The sequence below is a fragment of the Cyrtonyx montezumae genome, unplaced genomic scaffold (genome assembly GCF_038088225.1).
Source record: "Cyrtonyx montezumae isolate F1298 unplaced genomic scaffold, pur_monq_1.0 scaffold_2, whole genome shotgun sequence".
In the NCBI taxonomy this organism is placed as follows: Eukaryota; Metazoa; Chordata; class Aves; order Galliformes; family Odontophoridae; genus Cyrtonyx; species Cyrtonyx montezumae.
Window position 1 is genome coordinate 54,214,545 of NW_027071936.1, and position 16,819 is coordinate 54,231,363.

General features: G+C 40.3%; 1 protein-coding gene across 9 annotated transcripts in view; it reads left to right on the top strand.

The window, feature by feature from the left end:
• The window catches only part of LDB2 (LIM domain binding 2), a 209,427-nt gene that overhangs the window by 179,960 nt on the left and 12,648 nt on the right, over window positions 1-16,819 (top strand). The window lies entirely within an intron of this gene.

Consider the following 16,819-nt stretch of genomic DNA (forward strand, 5'->3'; position numbering starts at 1 on the left):
ACTTCTACAAAGTGCTTTGAAGCAAAGATTTGTTTAAAAATACAGTATAAAAAAGAAAACGGAAATGCGAAAGCAAATCACTGCTATAATAGCAAACCCTGAACAAAGGCAAATTCCCAGTGCTGCTGTTCTGCCAGGATCAGGGGACAGCTTCTATCACATTACAAAGAAAAATTGTTTCAGCTCTGCCTATCAAATAAATGACCATTCTTAGGAATTCCATCAGGAAACTGCATCTTCTAAACCATCTTCTTCTCTTCACCATACTTGGCTACTGTGAGAACCAGGAGAGTCATACACAGAGAGAAAGAAATCTAAGTGCAGTATAAAAAGCAATTTCTCTGTTGTCATCTACCCTGGCTTTCAGCCAAGCAGATTTGGTCCCCAGCTGTTAGATCAGCTTAGTTATTAATCCCTGTGCAGTCCAGCCACAGTACTTCTGAACTCAGGGTGGACCCCAAGAGCTCCTCTGAGTTTGGACCTGAGAGCCACGAGCCTCCACAGGTCTATCTCTGCTCTAGAGTGACCATTTCAGGGGAGCTAAGATAATCAGCCCTAATTACAGCTAAAGAGAGCTTGCCTTTAACAAGCCAACACTGTTCTGGCTCAGAGAAAAGCTACATCTTTTTCTCAGAAGTCAGCTCATGCTTTGGCAGTCTGTATCAGTTTCTTAAGCAGCATTTGTCCCACGTCACCAGTTTCAGCCACATTTCTGCCCTCATACTGCCTATTCCTTTGATATTTTTTTCAGACAGACCAATTTCTTTGGTTGTTTTGCTGTACCACCACATGAGCATCTGAGCTTTTGCAGCACAGGGATCAGCATGGTGATGACAGTCACCTAAAAGAGAGCAATCTTAGAGTGTAGCATCCTTTGAACTCTCTGTTCCTTCATCGAGCTTCCACATGGTTTCTTCTAGGCTTGGTTTCTGGAGGGAGAAAAGGGAGGGGAGACAGTCAACATGAATTAGAATCTTTGATAGAAGATTTTCCCAAGTAGTTTATTCAGTATTTGATGAGCCGTTCAGTCATAGGTTGTAGAGCTGAGGACAAATGTTTGCAGTCTTCTGCTTCTCTACAAGAGTTCAACTCATTTCTCCACTTAGCCAGCTTGGGGAAACAAGTGCATAACTAGGGAATATAAAAATACTGCTAGCATTTCTCATGTTCTACATTCTGTAAATGTTCACTTACTTCATGGTGCAAACTTCCCAAAAGCCAAGGCTAGAGTTCTTTCATTGACTATGGTACTAAGAATAAGCATAAAAACAAGAGCCATTGAAAAGCATCCTCCTGTTACTTTGCTGGTCAGTTGTAACGGCAGAGCAATTGATCCTCATGTCTCAATCAGTGGACTCATGGCATAATTCTCACATACTTTTCCCATTCAATCTCAAAACATTTTTAACATTTGGAAATCTCTGGCTTTGCCTTCACTTAATACTCGTCCATCTCTTTGACTTGAGGAAATTTCTTAGCAAGAGTTTCCACCTTTCAGCAGAGCTGATTCTCAAAGCTGTAAAATTCTTCATCATCAGCTCCCAGAGTGAACCCACTGTAGAAGAACAAGATAAATCAGACAACATATCCAAGGACATACTGCAGACAATTCACAGTAATAAAGTAGCTGCATTAGTCTCCAAACAGCAATTCAAAGGATCCTAGGATTAAGCAAATACTGTATATGCCAGTTCATTTGCACCATCTGCTGAAACAAGTATCAGAAGGGGAAAGGATAGTAGACACATGGGACTGTCTGTCAAAATACATTTGGAAAAAGAAAATTGTTTCAGAAAGCTATGAAAACAAAAATCTGGGTGCTTACAAGCTTGCAGCCAGAAGAGGTAAGGAAGAATGATGCCATTTCATTGACCTCAGAGATTTGATTTTTTCATTTACCTCTTTCTTAAAAGTGGGAAGGTGTAGAACTTAATAGTAGCTATTCTGGATTCTTGTTCAGACTCACATAGGAATTTCTGTTTAACTTTGGAAAGCTCAAGTACAGAAACGATTATACGCCGATAAGGAAGTAAAGATTTTTCAAATATTTCTGGACTCTGTGAGTATACGCAATAGTTTGGATGATGGACTGAAAATGTGTTGCATCGATGAGAATGAGTGACGGGCATTTAGATCCTTTAAGCTGATCTTTGGATCAGTAATGTTACTGAGGATGTTTTCATGTACAATGAGATCAAAAGCTAAGAAACTTGGTTTTTCAGACGCTACTGTGAAATATGAGTGTTAATCAAAAGATGATATTGGGTTTATATGATGTCAAACATAGAAACAGTAACATAAGGGGAAAAAAGATCCCGGTATTCCAGTAGTCTGGGAAATGTTGGTGCACATCTCTGCTATGTCATATGGCATGTTAGCATATACCAACCCATTTCGGCCACTGAAAATATGCGTTGATTTATTTTCATCAAGACTGCTTAAATATTGGAGTTACAGCATTTCCCTCATAATATAAATAGCTATAAGAAATCTAATCAAATTGTTACTTATTTAATTGATAATGATTACTGTTAACAATCTGTGCCAAAGATAATGGCTGTGGAAGTCAAAAGACATTTGCAGAGAAGTTTAACGTGGTGATACATGTCTTTCTCTGTGAGTTGACACATAAGATCTACAAAAGCAGCCCATTGTTATATACTTTCTGATTTAGATGCAGGAAGAAAAAAATTCTGTGCTCTTTCCTTTAGAGCTGAATTAGGGCAATATTTTGGAGCAAGATCAGAAGAGTCCCTTAAACAAATGCAGCCAAAAATAGTAGTTGTTTAGACAGTTTCATTTGCACTTATAGCATCGGAACACCTCAGAATTCCCAATAAAAGCATCACTAACTCATGGCTAGGTAGTGTTAAAGGACCTAAGGCATCAGCAGGGAATAAAGTCTGGTTTTGTGTATATCATAGGCTATTACATGTTACTGAATTACCGCCAAGCTGAGCCCAGTGGTTTCCATTTTGCAGGGACATAACTGGAGTCTGGCAAGAACAAAAAGTATCCTCACAGTACGCATTTTGAATTATGGAATTATCCGTTTCCTTATTATATAGATGGGACACGGAGTAGTTTGGGAAACCTTTGGAAGGCCTTTCTGGATGCCACATTCTCTACCAGAAGGTTATTTCCCCCCCAAAAAAAAAACAACATGAACACCACAGGAATCTTAAGGTCCCAGTAACTCCTTCCTCATAACACTGATTTCTCCTAACACTAGCGGTGATAATGAGAATTTGACGATTGTTCTGAGACTTGTGTGATATTTTCAATCCTGGCTGAAACACATTAAAAAGTTGTTTTGAAGATAGAGGATACATTACTGTGATCACACTAGCAGAAAAGTTCAAAATCTGCCCTTGCTCTCTAAAAGCATTGAACTGCCTGAAGAAAATTGATATGTTAGCATAGGCAAAATTACCCAAGCCATGCGCTAGAAGTAAAATTCACATTGCCTTGCTCACATGAGAAGATATAGATGGTAAATGTTTCTATAAATAAATTATTAAAAGCCAAATCATAATTATTATTGTAGTCAGTTTCCAGGGATGTTGTGACTGCTCTGGAAATTGCAGCTGCACTGCCCCCAATGGTTCCAGCAACACTGCACACTGCCTGTGTGCCTATGTATGGATAGTGGTGTTTGCACACAGTCAAATTTTGTCTTTCCAACCCAGAAATGTAGGCCTGCCCAATTAGTCAAGCTCCTCTTCACCACAGAAAACAAACAAGACTTCCCAATCACTATGGCTCTATGCCCTTAGCAGTGCTCTGTCATGCACCCTGAGGGCAGGTATATGGGCCTCACCTGAGGGGTAGATGCACCCACTATAGGGTTGCATGTCCATTCCCATCAGTAATGGCCTCATTCCATCACCAGGCAGTATAAACCTAGCCTGGATCAGATGTGAGCAAAATCACATTTTTCTCAAATGAGCAGAGCATTTGTTGTGCACTTAGGACTGATTTTGGTGGTAGCTAACCTCATGCAGGAGTGGAAGTGGCAGGTGATACCTCATATGGCAGGAAGCATACCGATACAGAAGTAATCTGTTGGATAGCTTTGACACAAACTTGAACTGGTTGAGTTAATTTCTGCAAGATTCTTCTGCCTCGTTGGTGTCCAGGAGCCTTCGTGCTAGGGCTGCTGTAGTGGTGAGTGCGGCTTAGAGGCACTGATGTCAGCACTGAGAGCAGTGCTGCAGTGCAGTTGGTAGCACTGACACACACACTGAAGACCTTTCCCAATATTACTACTACAGAGAACTCCAAATGAACTGATGAATCTGAAAACTTCCCAGAAAACACATTTCCTTTTTAGCTGGCAGCTCAGTTATTCATCTATGTAGGCTGTGGATTAAGTAACTTGACAGCCACTGAAAGGTTTCTTTCTGTGGAATAGTTGTGTGCTACTGCTCTCTGCTTTTTCCATGTCACCTCTACAAGTAGCCTGGAATTTCAGCACGGGCATATGAGTCACAGATCAGACCTGCTATAGGCTGCACCAAGAGCTGGCAGCTGCCTGCGAGGTGCTGGTGCACCTCAGGAACTGCAGCATGGCAGGTGTGTGAAAGACTGGAGAGTGAAATAGAAATAGGGAGAGGGTTAATGACACTGGATTCTTCCCATTTACTTTGCAGCTTGCTTCTTTACATAAGTGTTGGAAAGAGGGAGCGTGGATCTTGGTCAGTGAACATCACAGAAAATTAATGTAGAAGAGGCTAAGTGGAGGTACAACACCGCGTTCTCTAAGGCCATTGAACAATCCAGTATCTAATTTATTAAGTTACCAGGCAGGCCGGGACATCTGATTTTTCTAAGCATGCAGTAGCTGTCTGTGCAGTGCTTTGCCACCTTTCCAGCTCAGCAAGGGCTGGCAAGAGGTCTGCTTGTCCCCATCCAGCTGTGGACACCAGCACTGGGTGGCTGGCTCCCCTCCCAGACAGGCACTGGGTGCCTCTCCCTAAGGCTGGCCTTCCCTTCCCTGCCCAGGGGTCAGCAGGGCTGCCAGGCAGTGCCAGCCCCATGTGTGATGGCCCACGGGGTGACAAGATGCAGACACTCTGGGACACATGGCAGCATATGCCAGCTTGCACCTCCCTGCCACATCCACCCACCTTAAATCCCATCCCTGTTTTTGTACAGACCCTGACAGAACAGCTCCAGTAGGGTGTGTATAGGCAGAGAAACAGTATCGATTTTGCTGTGCCTGAATGGAATTTTTAACAGGAAAACAAACCTAGTGTTGATTTTTTTTCCCCTTTGACTTTTTTATGTGGGTTTCTGTACTCACTGCATAGGATTTGATCCATGGGAAGTGCAGAGGTAGAGCTTCATTTTTAAGGTAAACACAACTCAGGCTCCGATTGGTGCAGACACAATTTCAGAATCACTGAACAATTTTGGACATGTATTTCAATGAGGTGCAAATTAACACTCTCCTTCTTACCTATAAATCAGAGAATCAGATGGCCAGTTTTTCTGCATTTTATGAGGCAGTTATCAGGAAACGTACCCTCATCCTTCACCGTTACTACAAACATTCAGAATGAACCTGATGTGCAGTTCACTGAGCCAAGTTCAGTCCTATCTGAAACATATCTTGATTTTTGTTGAGAATATTGCTGTGGGTGAAGTTTACTAAAATCTGATTTTAAATCAAAGCTTTAGGTATAACATATGCTAGTTGTGTTACTAATCATATTCTTATAAAGATAGTTTTTAAAGCGTTAACAGACAGTATCAATACTTTAAACATTGGTGGCTGATTGTGATCATACAGCTTCACTAGTGGATGATCTATGACTGTAAGCATTAAACGCTCTCTACTTTAAAATCATTAATCCCTACTTTCTTTGAATATGTTTAATTAAAAAGTTCAATTTTCCAGTAATTGCTGTGTTTATATAACCCTTAAATGGAATTTTATTGAGGCACAAGGTCTTTTATATAAACATCCATCTGTCCACCGTGTAACTGTGCTGGGGCAAGTTTTGTAGATTGGGTGAGGAGTGGAGAGATTACGGATGGCTGTGTCCCTGTAAGAACTGTGAACTTTTGTCCTCTGTGTGAAGGCTCTGCAGGATTTTTTCTTTCATAATTTTGGTACCAAACAAGGCAACTGCAGAGTCAGGAGAGAAAACCATGAAACAATGGCTTTAGTGTCTAGCGGAGTTGCTTTATTAGTTTATAAAGAAAAGCTCCTTCCATGGTCCTTTTTTCCTAAGTCAAACTTCACACTGAAAAGTATCATCTGCTTCGTATATTGTTCCTTTCTATTTGAAAGTAGAATAAAGGAAACCTCAATTGCATATATAAAGTACATATACATGTATGCATATACATATGTTTCAGGCTGAGAGATATTGCTAATAAAATAGAAAATATGTTGGTATTAAAAAGGTTGGCATTCAGAAAGTATGAAATAAATACATGGAAGTTTGTCAGCTTATTAGTCATTCCATTATAAGCGGTGTTTTTACTTTCATTGCTCTAACATCTAGCCACAGTTCATTGGCTAATGGCCAAGCTAGCTTTTGCACTGGCACATTACCATGCAGTGCAGTTCTGTACTTCTCTTCCATTTATTAATGCTGCAGACTTCCTACAATTCAGGCTAAAAATAGAACTGGTTATGTGAAAAACACTGCATTTGTGCTTGAGCTGCAGAATAGAAACAAGAGGATTTTATGTGGACGGGGAGTAGATTCATGACACAGAGAAGCTAGCTGCTTATACTCTGGAAAAAGCTTCATTTTTGCATGGTTGTAAATAAGATTAGAGTTGCTATGTACACGTTAGTCGGAAGGATGAATCATATTTGTGGTATTGCCTCAGTATGTATGAATCTTCACGTGTATCTATTGTATGAAGAAAAGCTGATTCCTTGTACAAGGAAACCTGAAATGTAAAAAAGCAAATTTGTAAAACAAAAGGCATACGGCGATGTTTTGTTTTGCAGTACAAAGGGTGCCTTCGTGTGTGACATATGTTCTGAAACATCCTCAGAAAATTACATACTCAACTAAAACTTCAGCTGCCTACGTTTTCAGAACTGCATTTTGGCCAGGCATAACCTCTCCTATTGTTCTGCTGTCGGTATCTCGGAGGCGGCATTTGCCGTCTGCAGACCATTTCACCACAGAAACGTTTCTAAACTTATTTCCAAGTTGTAATATAGCTGCCTACTAAAAACTGCCAGCATTCAAAGGCGGTCCCCGTGCTCTTGATCTTTTTTATAATGCTGTGATTTGTTTTGGATCAGCAGCAGTTTGAACAAGACAAACAGCATACCGGTTTCCATCTGAACCTAAGGGAGCTGCCAGGGACATAGGTGACGAGTGATAGTGGATGCATTTCATAGTCAAAATGAAAAGCAGCAAAACTGATAAGGTCTCATTGTTGCACAAATAGAAAAAGCTAACAGTTTGCATATCAGAAATATCAGGTGTTAGGATTTGACTCAGAACTGCTGAATACTTGCTTTTTTGCCTGTGGAGAAATAGAGAGGAAGGAAATGTCATGCAGCAACATCACGCATGATAGTGATGGGAGATGGAAAATGGGGAAATAGACTTTTCCTATGCTGTTTCCTAAAGATACTGTTTGGGCTGACGGCGATGGTGGATTATTAAGAAATTCAGATTATTAAATATCTACACTTGGCAAAGCATGAGAGGAACATCTCTTGAAGAAGATGACAGTCTCAGAATTCACTCTTGTTTTGTCCTTAACTCAGAACTGTGTAAGAAATAAAACTGGTGATTGTGTTAGGAGACGAGGCAATAATAACAAAATGAGAATGAATTGTAAACTGTATCGGCTTTGAGCTATCTAGAAAAAAATGAAATTAAGAAAGCTTTCAAGTGTCACTTGCTTTGCACCAGACCACTGATCAGTGAGGTAGAGTAACAACTGTTGGGTAGCTGTGTCAATTCATAACCTACAATTGAATGTAAACAAGAAAAAAAAAGAGATTAGTTCACAGAACAAGGCTCAGGTAAAAAGAGTTTGGTGCAAAGTGCTCAGCTCACCCCCTTCATTTCTGTAGACCAGCCTTAACCCTCACATAATGGTGCAACACCATCCAAAGAACATAGGCTGAAATCAATGAATCTGTTCCTATTTACAATAAAACTTATTTTTGTCCTGACAAGCTGTCTGAGATTGGTACTCACTGCTATGACAAGTGCAGTATAAAGGATCCTATGATGTAGTCAACATGATGCACTTTTGCGTTACAATTTAACACTTATGTTATATCAAATTACAAAGATGAATTTTATGGACTCTCTTAGAACATTTCAGAACTCAATTCTGATGAGAGATGTGTAAGATACATATCCTGCCTATTGATCATTTAATATACAAATACTTGGGAGAGACAAATCACACAGTATGATAGTTGGTACAAGACTTTTTTGTTACAATGCAGGTTTGTGATGTGATGTATTGATCCCTTCCTGCACTTGGGATCTCTGCTCGAGGAGGAGGCTCGGGCAGGTTGACCTCACTGCGGAATACATCAGCCAATTTATGTAATTTGGGTGAGGCCAGATTCCACCAGGAGGTCCATAGCAAAGAGGTAATAAATTATTCAGATTCTGGGTTTTCAAGCCTTCAGACTAAGACTGTCAAGTGGAAGATGAGACTTCTGCTGCAAGTTCTTTTGTTTTCATTAGCTGGACTACAACAGCTGGGTGCTGCCGTTGGGATTCCAGTAATACATACTCGTGGTATGGAAACCAGCTGCCCTTACTCAGCCTGATTTGCCACCTAGGGGAAAACAAACCAGAGAACTTTCACTGTTCATTTTGGTGTACAGTGAAGTCAAAAGAGCCATGAGTTCACCTGGCACAAACAACATTAAAATCTCTCAGAACTAGAATAATGCCATTGAAGGAAAGGTTTTTGAGAACATCTCCTCATTGTACAGAGACATTTACTGAAAGGACATCATTCTAATGGCTGTGTAATGAGAGAAAGGGGGAATGATTTAAAGTTGCAAAAGTTGATTGCAAAATATCCAAATCGGTATTAAAAATTAAAAGTAAGCCGCATAAATATGAACAATAAAGCCCGCACTAAACCCATAAACTAAGGGTCCACAAATGATGGATCAAAATGGAAAAAAATAAGCAAAATATCAAAGAAAGTAATCAGAGCTACATTCACCAATGGTTTGGGGGGAAATAGCAATGACTGGTACGGGTAGGCCTTGAACACTTTTTTCAGTGTTTAGGAGTATTGCAAAACAGAACTTATTCCAGCACATACTGGTAAGGTGATCATGCTGCCGGAGAGGTAACTAAATAAGGCAGATGTCAAGCTCGTCTCCACAAATGCAGCTCTGGCTGCCTCCACACGGAAGGACAGAATTAATGGCCAGGAGGACTAGCAGTTACCATAGTCACCTGCACTGCTGTGGGGTGCTTGGAGGAGAGTGCCCTGATGGAAGCTACTGACTGACGGATATGTTAAGAAAGAAAGGAAAGGAAAGAGAGAAATGAAATTGGGATCCAACACAATGATGAGAATTAGCTGCAGCGCTGGGCATAGCAGTGGCTGTGTGCTATTCTCACATAGTATTTGTTTGGAAAAATACATTTTTTGTAGCCTTACCTGAAATGAATGCTGCTTCTTTCTGTTCTTACTGTTGCTGGGAATTGAAATGGCTGCAGATAAAGAGCAGTGTAAAAACATGATGAGCTATGTAGCTTGGGAGCAATTGAGCAGCTGAACACTGCATTATTGAGAAATCATTTGCTACCGCTGGGTGTTAGTGAGAAACTGGAGAGTCCTAGACTGGCATTCAGGGCAGAGCATAGGATGAATAAACATTACTGATGCTGAGTATTTTCTAGTGAGTGCAGCATGGAGCTTCTGGAGTTGCGTGTCATCTGACTGCATCTTGCAGAGTTAGCAGGACACAGAGAAACCACAAATTCCAGAAGCTTTGTGGCAGAATTGATCTTTTATTGTTTTTGAAATAACTAAATTATCAATGAAATGAGTGACATTTTGCTCAATGTGCAGCAGACAATCTGCATAGCAAAACAGCTGTATTTTCAAGTGACAACACGTGAGAACCATTTAAATATATATCCCTTATATCAGTAGTCCTCAAGGGACTTGTAGATCACTACATGAAATTGTTATTTTCATGCGCATACCTTACTGTTGCCAAATTACTCCTGGCTTAGGATTTTCCTTCTTATCTACTTGAGATAGGAATCTCTTTAGAATGAGAGCCTCAGTAGTTTGTAAAATAGCCCTGTATATCTCCAGCTTTTTATAAATAATAAATAATAAGCCCTAGATGCTAATGATCATTAATATTGCAAGCGTTAAGCCGGAAATTCTAACTCTTAGTTTCTTAGGTAATTGCAAGTATAAATATTTCTTGACTCAGCATGGTGAGCAGTCACAAAATATGGAGCCTTACACTGTGTGGAGTGATGGCTATTAAGTATAGCCCAGACCCAGTAAATCTCAGGGTATGGAACTTGTCCCAGAATCTGCTCCTGCTACAGAACAGTGCTGCAGAAACTCGTCCCACATTTTTTAAAACTAACACAAAAAAATCCACTCCATATGGTTTTGGAGACATTTAAAATGTGAGCCAAGTTCAAGCTGATGTAGTCTTGCCGAGCTCTGAACTAGTATAAAACAATTTCTTGGAGAGGTGCAATCACATTCATCTCTATGAGTTTTTAAGTCAAAGCCTAAAGAAAGAAATTTCAGAGACAAACCTTTTCCTTGCTATCTGTTTAAAGTGTATTTAATTTAGGAGTAAATACAGTATATGTTTCTATACCATATTTACAAGCATTTTTTCACTGCGCAGATATCAAAAATTCATACTCTTCTTTACCTATGTAGCAAAACCAAGGACTTGCATCTGCTTACACACTGCCAATTCAAGAGTCTTTGGAAGAGAAGGATTTGGAAAAATTGAGAGAACAGTAGTCCCACTATGCAAGTCAGGGAACAGCCTGCAGTATGGGACTGTTTAAGCTATTGGAGTTGAGATTTGCCTTTTCATTCAGGCCCAAGGATTGTCTGAGGGATCATCACTAAATTAAATGGTTTTTTGACTGGATTTTAAATTGCCAGGTTCGATGAACTACTTCTATAATTTAAATTGAAGTGGCCACTGAATTTGCTTCTTGCTATGTTAAGTTCTGCAAAATCTAAGAATTGGTAATTTATTTAGCAAAGCTTGAAATGTACTGCGTGGTAATCACGCAATGAAAATTTCTTATTAGGTTCCACATCTCAGCAGGAGTGTATCTGTCCTCTTCAAAAAGTGAAAGCAGGTAGCAAGAGCGATGGGAATCTCAGAAACACTTATTTTGTCTTAAAATGTATCCTGTAGGGAAGGAGCATGCATGTAGCTGATCCACTGAAATGCACTGATGGAAGAGACTTAAATTTGTCTTGACATTCTGGGCAGGAGCTTAGAACAAAGCAGAAGCAATCCCCTCCAGAAAAACAAGTATGTTAAAAAGCAAAATAAAATCCAAACATTTCTTTTTTATATCTCCACGTTTTTAGTGGAAAACAAAGATAGTTTTTAAGATGAAAATGTTCTGTATTCACATGTGATTCTTAACAAACACAAGCTATTTTTGGCAGTGTATTGCAAGCCGGCCAGTGAAGGAGGCAGCAATATGTTCCTAGGAAATTTTCATTCCTCCCTCTGTTCTGCAGAGGAATGATGCTTCCATTAATTTTGAAAAGTAAGCATGAGCAGAGAAATTTAAACTCAGCTATAAGCCTTCCTTGTTTCTAACTCCAAAGAACGAACCATATTCAGAACTGCAGCAAAGCATTATTGTTTCAGTGCCATACTGCTGGGAGTGCAGAGTACAGTGCCTTGGCATCAATCCTGAAAGTCAGGCCTTCAGGTACAGCTCTTCTACAGTAGCTGAAAAAATACTCGTTGTGTGTCCCTTCCTCACTGCAGCTGTGTTATGGGCCTCCAAAAATCTGTATGTGGGGTAATCCATGAATGAGCACACAAAGATATTTCAGTTCCTTTCCCAAGTTCTGACCCACTGAAGTCAGTGGGACCTTTCCCAAGGAAATACACTGGGGCCAGAATGCCATTGGCAGTGTTAACTGGAGCAGTTCCCTTTAGAACACGTGTAGGGTTTGCCGAACGAAGACTGCATCTCAGCATAGAAATAAAATACCATTGTGTTCAACCTTGTTAATTAATAATTCTGAATCTTATGGAGGAGAAAAAGCTGAGCTCTGAAAGAAAGCACTGAACCCCTTCAAGGCTGCAGCATCTATTCCAGCCATACTTTCAATGTCAACATCCTACCTGAACGTCAGACAGTGACTAACACTGCCATTGAAGTGTATTTTGTCACTTTTATGAAGGGCTGTAAATCTCTGTGAGCTCTGGCTATTCAACAGTTTCCATAGTTTTCAAGTGATTAATACAGGCATTAAACCAGGAATAGTTTCAAGCATCAAAGAGTTAAAACTTAAATTTCATTAAACTTCAGCAATGGTTCTCATTGCCATTAGATTCCTCGCTGGTTTGATTCAAAAATGCTGAGATTACTTCATCGTTCATTAACATTTTTACATGTCATCAACATAAATTTTTAGATAATTCTTTTATTGTGGCTTATGAAACTTTTGCTTTAAATGGAGAAAACTGCTAATGATGGGAAGGTAGAGTTCTCCAAATAGAGTCTTTTGGTAGAGTTGGAACTCATTGGCTGCCCAGCACCAAATGTGCTTCCTTCTTTAAAGAAACTGGCGTGGTGATTATGTCAGCCTCACCACGTAAGTGTTGCAAGACTCAAGTCTGAATTCTATTTAAAATGCAAAAGGCAGTGAAACGATGGAGTTCTTTTGTGTTCTGTAGCTTGTGCGCAGGGGGAGAGCTTGTTAGCTGGGTCAGCTCTGCCACCTGCCGCTCAGAGCTGGCATCTTCGCCAGAAGTGTGTCAGACCTTCACTGTAACAACTGGAAAAACTCTGGTGGAGACGAGAGGCTTCCCGGAGAGGGTACATAGAAATTAAATTAGCGATAGGATATGTAAGCTTGTGTATGCCATGCTAAAGTAAGGTAAAAGAGAGCTTCCATGTGGATCTTTCTGCTAATCCTCGCTGCTATCTGAACAGACATCTCTTCTCAGAATAGAACAGAATGCCAACAGCAGAACAAAATTCATAAAGCCTAATACATTCTTGGTGTGGCTGGAGCGATCTCTGAGCTGAATCTGACCCTTTACTTACACAGGCAGATTTTGGCTCTGCTGATAACTGAAGCACTACAGGAAATTACGTGTGGATCCATATTCTCAGAACCCTCTGACTCCTGTCTGCAGTGCCTCTGGTATCTCCTCATATAACTCCTTTCCTAAAGCACACTACTTTCTGAAACCTATAAATTCTAGTCTTCTCCTCTAAAAAAAAAAAAAAAAGTCATTACAAACATAATCAAATTCTTCCAGATGTGTGCTTTGCTAATGCAAAAAGCCTTGTGCTTTATTATGTTCCCTACTTTCACTTCCCTGCGCCCCAAGGGTATAACATTACCATTTTCCCAAGCTGGATCCAAGCCCTGTAATTGATGAATTGTCCATAGGATCCATATGGAACTCTACCAAAGTCACTGACACTCCATGCAATGCCAAAATGTATGCATGTGTCACACTGTATGCTGGACACCCAAGAGGATAAACTTTCCATGCCAATGACTTCTCTCACTGCAAAGTGCTGTGGTCCTCTCTAGGACCAAATCCTGCCCACAGCTCTTCACAGTGAGACTGCCGTGGCTCTGCAGCAACGGTCAGATATCACGGTGATGAGTACAAATAACAAAACATGACTGAAGACTAACTCTAATCATTCTGGGGTGTTAGGAATCATGCTGAGTTATTTCCGTATCTTCTAGCACTCCAGAGGGAAAGTGTATTCTCTGCTATGATCTTTGTTCTTACAAATGTATTTCAAAAGCTATCTTATATTTTCCGTAGGCTTAATTCCATTGCCTAGGCACTAAAAACAGCTTCTAGAGCTTGAAACTTACACGTAGAGCTTTGTGTCTTTCTTGGACAGCAGGAGAGATCAGCTGAACCAGATCCAGCATCACCTATGGCATTTCAGTTGGCACTAGACCCTGTGTGCAGGCAAATGAGCCCCACCTTTTGTATTGTCTAGGTGTGGAGCACTGAAATGTCTAACTGTGTCTTGTCAAACATTGCTATTCAAGGTTCTGTGTCCCTAGAAAAGTAGAAATTATTCCTTTGATCATACATTGTCACCGCACTGAAGTCTTTAAGTCTGTAGGGTATTTTCCTGGGTGACTGGTTCTGAGCTGTGCAGAAAATGGTTGCAGAAGAGATTGGTTTTGTTGATGTTTGAAATATTATTATTATTGTAGTGCTACAGTAAAGGATTGTTCATTGTAATATTATCCAGGCCTTGAAAAATGTTAAAATAGCTATTTTGAAAAGGAATCCTCACAGTGAGGTGGGGCAATCTGTGGGGAATTGGCAGTCAGAAGCTACAGGCTTCTTCTCTATGCAAATGAATGTAGGAGTATGTAAAAAGTTTTGTTAGCTTTGTTTTAAGAAGTCGCTTTGTAAAACAATACAGTCAGACAAGTCTGCCAGCTGCAGTACACACCAGCAGCAGAGTTGGGGACGTGGTCCTGGGCAAGTGTACCTGCTGGAGCAGAGGTTGGGCCCAGTGACCTCTCGGGGTCCCTTCCAGCCTTAGCTATTTGGTGATTCTGTGGTTTCCATGTATTAAATGCATCTTCTCACTTTTTCTTCTGTATCTTTGAAAAAAAAAAACAAGGTATGGATTGTCATTGGCAGGTACCTCAGACTTAAGATAATCGGACCACGATCTTTTCCTCTTTTTTTTTTGAGGCACAGTAGATTTTGAGCAGGTCTCAGAGGGCACAGAAAAAGACTGTGAGATTTAATATCAATCACCATTAATCCAGTTTGCTACATTACTGTCCAATTCACGAGCTAGATGCATTTAAAATGGACTTGTCACTATAGAGAGCAGTACCCTTCTATTACCCAGGCATCTGAAGCTGACCTTAGAATTTGTAGACTTTAGAGAAACTGGTTGAAAATTCCCCAGCCCCAGAACCAGAAGAGTAATTCATGCTAGCCTGTGCAGCTCCTCAATATCCTACAGAAGTTGACAGTGTCCCATGTCCCAGTGCAGGGGCCCCAGAGCTCATCATTTTGAATCTATGTGTGTGACGTCAGTCAGGTCTCGCTATGTTTTGGGCTCATATCCAATTTTAATCTTGTGTGTGAAATGAAAGCAGTTATAGGCAGGCTCAGCCTGCTGTCTTAGCCAAGAGATCTACAGACAGCAATGACTGTGAAGTTCTCCTCAGTGCGCATTAGTTTGTACACAATAGGAAACATCATTGCCAGATGATAAAGAAGAAATGTTCTCTTTGTTGCCAACAATAAATATATACGGAGAAGTAAATGTGTCATGAATAAAGTGTCCCTAAGGAAATCTTGGAAGACCCTACACGCGTGTTTACATTTAGTCCTAGCAGCACTAGAGCTGTGTGAGTGAATGCTCTGCCCAGGCTAACTAGTTTGTTAAGAATTATCACAGCTATCTTCTTCATGCTTCTTAGTATCTGTGCATAATGAGACAATTTAGACTACCCTGTCAGAAACCCAGATTTTTGAAAGCAATGGTGTCAATTATGATCACAAATCCCTCTCACACACACACCCAAAACTGGAGGTAGTGCCTGCAGGTTACAGAATAAATTGAATAAGAACTCAAAATACAGCACTTCTTTCACTGCATAAACGGGATCCTATACACATTTTAGAACCTGATGCTTTTAATTTATGGTAGGCCATTGTACCAGAGGAAAGTCTGAGCACAATGTGTGCAATCTGATAGTAGTTCTCTGTCTCTTACCTTACAGATGCTTGTGTACAGAAAATATATGTAAAAAGCCCATGTAAGAAGAAAGGGTCGGTGAAGCAGCTGCAGATTCAATTTCTGCAGTTGGAAAAAAAAGTAATTCCTCATTCTGGAGCTCTTGATTCTCCCTGCTGCTTTATGTTATCTTTGTTTTAACTGCTGTTAATGAAAGGCTCATCAGATGATAGCGCCAATACATAATAATATTTAAACGCTGAATTCATCTCTTAGTCCTCATGGCAGCTCCCTTTCAGCTATTTTTCCTGCATGCTTGGAATCTCCATTTATTTGAATGAGAGTGAGTACGCATGGCAGCATCGGACAAACTTTAATCAGCTGTGCATCCCAGAGAAAGGAATTTGTTTCACATGTTACATGTTTGTAAAAGTGCAGAAGAAAACCTCGCCTGCTGAAATAAATCCAAGGTGCTCCTTCAGCAAGACCTGCGAAAATTCAGTAAGGGTCCATTGCACAAATCAAGACAAATTATATTATGCCTTTTTGCAGTGGCTGTTCTAACCTCTCATTTGACCAGCCTACTCCTACTGGTAAAAAGCCAAACCTTCCCCTGCTCTTAAATGCAGTTTTGCTTTGAAAATGCTTCTGAAAATGACACGTGAGATCCATGTTTATTCCGTGTCAGCTATTTCTTTATCAAACGTGCTCAGTTAACAGGGAAGGAACCTTTTCCTCCTCTGTGTCAGCCTTGCAAATTTCAGGTGGAATATGGACTTTTTTCACATGTGGGATAACCAAAAACCAAGGATTTTGCAAATGAGTGTAAGCCCTCAGTTATGTATGTGCAGTTCTGTTGTCTTCTGTGGCTTTGCATAAGGTTTAAATGACTGGAAATGATTCTG